This window comes from Metopolophium dirhodum, chromosome 1, assembly GCF_019925205.1.
Source record: "Metopolophium dirhodum isolate CAU chromosome 1, ASM1992520v1, whole genome shotgun sequence".
Lineage (NCBI taxonomy): Eukaryota > Metazoa > Arthropoda > Insecta > Hemiptera > Aphididae > Metopolophium > Metopolophium dirhodum.
The window spans coordinates 146,584,609-146,590,608 of record NC_083560.1 but is presented as its reverse complement, the minus strand read 5'-3'; the positions used below and the strand labels follow the sequence as shown (position 1 = coordinate 146,590,608).

The 6,000-nt window shown below is 30.7% G+C and overlaps 1 pseudogene; it reads right to left on the bottom strand.

Moving 5' to 3' along the window:
* Positions 1–3,741: 3,741 nt before the first annotated feature.
* Positions 3,742–4,440, bottom strand: LOC132933225 (putative nuclease HARBI1; annotated as a pseudogene).
* Positions 4,441–6,000: the final 1,560 nt, after the last annotated feature.

The window sequence follows — 6,000 nt, the reverse complement described above, 5'->3', positions numbered from 1 at the left end:
AGTTATTTAATTGTACTCAAAACTAACAAATACAAAACGACAACATTGAACATGCAAAATAAATAGAAAACTGTTTTATATTTTTAAAAGTGAAAAGCTGAAAACGTCAAGAAAATGATAATAATTTGTCAGATAATGACATAATGTGGCGTTAAATAAATATATCATGATAACAGATAACAATTCATTGATAGATGTTAGAAACATGTTCATATTACTGATTTGACTAACATCAATTAATGCAGTTTGATAGTTAATCTTCAGTTTGTTATACCCTAGAATAGTTAATAATAGTATAAATATAATTGATAAAATCATTATATTTTTAATCTGCAGTTAGTTTTTATCTGAGACTAGTTAACTAGACATTTAACAGGTGATTGATAAAACGGCCCTAATAATATTTTATACTTCAGTACCTATCAATGTATTATATATAATTATAATAGTATACACATTTGCCTATACATGTATTTCTCCTATTCAACCATTATTCACATTATTTTCTCAACCATTTAGTAAAATCAATATTTCATTGGATAATGTAAAAAAATATATTTCTTTATTCCAACCAAGCAAGCCACCAACCAAGCAGTGTAGGTGCAAATCTTCTAGATTATGATTTAGTTCAAACGGAACTAGAAATATTATTTAGTATGTTACAAGAAGATAGAACATTACCATTTCATTTTTTAATGAAAAAAGCAGAAGAAGTTTAGTTGAGCTTGAATGAATATTGGAGGAGGAAGATTTATTTTATCGGTGTTGATTACGGCGGCATTATCAGTGGGCTGTTCGTTCGTGCTGTCCATTGGTTCATTTTCGGTGGTGGGAGATATCGGTGCATATCGGTTTTCTGTGATGAATATGTTTGAGTCTACTTTTTTGTGTGAAGGAGATTTGGTAAGCGGTGATCTGAGTCGTTTATTTGAGTCTACTGTTTGCCAGATATCGTCGCTGTCGGAAAAGTCATCTGGTGACTTATTGCTAGTTTCTGGTATTTTAGCTTTAACGAGAATTAATGGTTAGGTTGGAGGGTGGAGGTGGTTTGTTGATATGGTTTGTGGCAGCGGTCTTAGTTTTGGACGATAAACTCATTACGAAAACTGATAAGGTGAGAGGTGTCGGGTGGCCTTGGGCCGGTAACGACCGCGAGCGGTCGGCGGTCGTTTAATTAGGTAATACGGCTGTTGTGTGTGTCTCGGTAATTACGGGCTGAGATAACGGGAGAATAATATCATAATATTATCTGTATCGAAGAAGACTAGTCTTTACGATATCGAAGCTATAAAGGCGTACTAAACGTTAACATGCGTGTTGCTCGGACGGGAGTCGAACACGAACTGAATATAGTAAATATATAACAGTGAACAGTGTTATAAATTTTGTTATTGAAAATATTTTATTCTAATACACTTATCAAGATATGATAAAAATATATATATGCATAAGAATTAAGTGATAGTAAAATGAAGATCATAATAAAATATTTAATATGTTGTAATATTGTGTAAAATTTGTCTACTGACTATTATGCATGTAACCTGCAGGTGGCAGGTAGGTGTCAAGCGAAAAGATAACATTTTTTTTTTGAGTTGGCAAATTATGAATCAAAAAATTATTTATCCGGTCAAAAAGTTTAAAAATATAATACGTAAGTTTTTATTATAGCTAAAATATTAACGATACATATTACATAGGCATCATGGTTATTTTTTATAAGCATTTAAAGTTAAAATTTCGTCAAAACCATAGTTAATTAATTTGTTGTTCAAAACTTATAAAATATTAAATTTGTATAATAGCTAAGGCTAGACAATTTAATACAAGAAGTTCATACTTTTATCGAAAAAATTACAGATAATTTTAGAAAAATTGGTATGCAAATACAATGTTTTTTCAAAAATTAATTAATTCTGGTAAGACGTATATGGAATTTACGTTGTTATACCTACTATACTTAAAAAAAAATAAAAATAAACAAATCAGTTGCGACCATTACGTATCTAAACAAGTGTTCAAGCATCCCTTTCATAATTACAAACAGGGTTGGGCAATTATAGAAATTATATTAAGATATTTTATATCTATTATAGTTCTATAATAATTCAAATATTTAAAAAAAAAATAACCGATTGAAAATAAATAAAATACTGTCTTTGGTATAAGCAGTCTCTGATAGGAGTTGGTCATTATCACAAATATATCCCCTATCCCAAGTAAATTGTAATGACCATCGTGAGAAAAGTTTGAGATCCGTGGGCGGTGACAAATGTTAAACAGGTGGGAGAAAATTCGGTCCATTGCGTGTTGCTATTCGTTAAAATCCTCACTCCTCAGGCAGCTTCTAGACTCGTTCGAAGACTGCCTTTGTGCTTTTTCTCAACACCATCGTCTTCCGACCATCATTATTTTGCGAGCACTCAGATTTACCGTGTAACACAAAACAGAGATTTTCTACCAAATTTTGTCTTCGTGTAGCAAATTTTTTAGCAAATCTTAAAACTAAAATAATTAGCCTGAATCGGCCTGTTTTCAGACGTGTACTACCACCCATTAGTGCAAGCACCTTCATGCCACTCTGTACGAGCATATTTTGGACTTAGAAAAATTATCAACAATATAATAAAATTCACAATAAAACAACAACTGTCTTTTATTTATTATCAACCACGACTACAACATCAAACAAATTGTCTGCGACCTGCAACTATAATATCTTGGGAGCCACTTATCTACTATTGGAACTACGATAGTAGGTACCAAGCTCCCGAGTATATTACACCCTCAAGAAAATCCAAAATCTAAAAAAATGTCTGTTCATGCAAAAAAACAAACAAGGTTAGTTAGTTAGTTGAACTTATTATAAAACCATAATCACAAGAATATTACACATTCAAATATGTATTAAATTATGCTGTTATTATTCTGATAACTATGTTCTCATATTTACCAATAACCAAATACAAAATAATATATCAATGTATTTACTTACAATAAATATTGTACTATTATTATCATTTTAGTTTATTACATAATTTAAAATATATTTGTGAATAATGCTTGAGAATATTAATTACCTATCTTGTTAATTAAATTTGTTTTATTAGAATTTATATTGTATGTGGTTTACTTTTCTAGCATTATTAATACTAATAAAGATTGATCAGACACGGCCAAAACTAAAACTAAACTTATGCAATTAAAAGAACTTATTTTTAAAAGAAAAGAAAACGAATTGAAATTAAAACTGTTGACTGCTGAATTGGCATCCAAAGAAACTAAAATTGTTTAAGAAAAGTGAATTTATGTTTATGTTATAATATAAAATAAAATATTGTTCATGTTAATTTTATTGTTAAAAGAAAAGTCAATTTATGTTAGTAAAAAAGAAAAGACTGTCTATGACCTATGTTAATTAATGTTATGTTGTTCATGTTAATTTTATAGTTACAAAGAAAAGTAAATTTAAAAAAGAAAAAACTGTTTATAAATTATAATAAAAAAAGAATACTTTTTATATTAATTTTATAATAAATAAATAATAAATTATTAAAACTTTTGACTATTTACTATTTACTTAATTTAAGAATGTTAAATGTTGAAAACAGTCAGATTGTTAAAAAAAAAATAAAAAAAATAGTCTGAATATTTTGAATATTTAAATATTAAACAAATATTGTAATATAATATAAATACATTTAAAACTAATTTTTACAATAGAATATAGTTTTAGATCACTTAACACATTTCACCAAAGTGTCTATTAATTAAGTTCATTCTTGTTCTATCATTTGCATTGTTTCTAATATTATCGTTAGTCACATAATTGTTAACAGAATTTACTATATTGATTTGTTCTTGAATATCATTTGTAGTAAGTGGTATTTTTTCTTTTTGTAGAATAGCAATATTATGCAATAGCAACAGCAGTTGCTACAATAATTGCTTCTACTTTGCTTAAATCCAAACGGATCCCTAATGATAATACCGGAAATCTCCTTTTCCAAACTCCATAGGATCGTTCAACAACATTTCTCGTTCGAATTTGGGACTCTTGATATAAATTTTCTGCTCTTGTGATTGGATTTAATAAAGGTGTTAATAAGAAATGTTTCACTGCATAACCACCATCACCAAAAATTAGACCATTTCCAAATTCGTTTGCTTCTAGACGTCTATAGATAGAAGAATTGAAAAATATAGTTGAATCGTGTGACGACCCAGGCCAACGTGCAACTATATCTCGTATCATTAATTGATCGTCTGAAATGGTTTGCACAAAAAGTTTTTCCTGTTTCTGTAATTATCTGCATTATCGCCACCTGGCGATGATATTATAACATGTGTACAATCAATGGCTCCAATACATCGCGGAAATTTGGCTTTCAAATGAAATCTTGTCTGAAGGTCTGAAATTTCATAAGCATTTCTGGGCATATTTATAAAACGTGGACTTAGGCGTGCTAGAGCATTGTATGGATAAGCTATCGAGTTCAGAAATACTTTAACGTTTGTTAAATTACAATGGTCAAATATACTACAATCTTTCGATAACATATTTTTGCGTCCTTTTTGCAATCCAATTATGATAAATCGTGGTTTTTCTAATTTCGAAGCAGTTTTCAAATTCCATACAACTTTTTTAGCGGTTCCGAGTTCAGGATATTCAAAAGTTTCAAAAGATCTAAAAGGAATAAACAAACTTTTTCTTTTTCTATAAGTTTCAATCATTTTAACCTTTCTTCATCGTCAACAGTTATATGTGGAACCATCCAGGCTATTTTATTTAAAACGACTTTACCTTCAGAAGCAGTTACACCAGTTTTTAAACTTAAAGCATTTAAATCGCTATGACTTCGAGTTAATATTAATTCCAATCTAGAATTCACTAATATTCTTTTATAATCTTCAAACAAACCTAACCAATATTTCAATGTAATGCAAGCACTAAATTCACCTTTATCATTTTCCGATTGCGTTGCATTTTTAAAATTCCATCCAGAATTTTCATAACAATTGTAGTTGTCTGGTGTACCAGATAAGTAACCTTTCAACGAGCTAGTGATTCCAAGAACACGTGTACTATCTACTTCTATCCCATTGATTTCCAATCGTATTTGCTCGAAGAGGTAAGAGTAACCGTTATTAGATAGTTTCACTTTGGTGGCATCAGTAATTTTTCCTTCCAAAAAAATAAAGCTTTCATGTAGATATGGATAAACATCTGTTTGATGGATTGATATACGTATTTCGTCATTATTATTAAATGATGCTGTATACGGTGTGTATGAATGATTGTTTGTCGCGAATTCCGGTTCACTTGAACTCGGGTGAAAACTCGACTATATTAGGCTGGGTGCTATCTAATTTAGTATAAGATAAATAAGGATATAATGATAGTGGACTGTATAATTTATTTCTCTCCCTTTGAATAATAATTAATAAAATACAACGTAGACTTAATGCTATGTTAGTCCTATCACATCGCATAACAACATAAAATAATAATAATTAATCACGGAACGTGATATTGGGTTATCAAACTATTACAATAATAAGGTATGATACGTCTGACCTGGGTACCGGTCGGTTGCTGTCCTGTACTGGTCGGGGTCGATGTATCTGCACCGGAAGACTGGGGAACGTGACGATCTACGACGGCGACACTACTGACCCAGTGCGACTAACATCGCACACGTGAATTGAAATTAATGAGGATAACTTGCGATCACTCACCCCTTTCTATAATGCGAACACCAATTTTACTGTTCGAGCATGTAGAATGTGAGAGCGAGAATACGATCGAAAGTTCTTACAACGCGAATGTCGTTTATTCGAGCGTGTAAGAACCTATAAGGCGGCACATCAAACGCGACGCTACAGCACAACGAACGCGACGATACGGCACAACGAACCAGCGATCGCACTTATTGAGGAGAAAAAAGACGACTCTCGTATGTGGTACGTCAACTACATACAACGATAGACAATATAAAC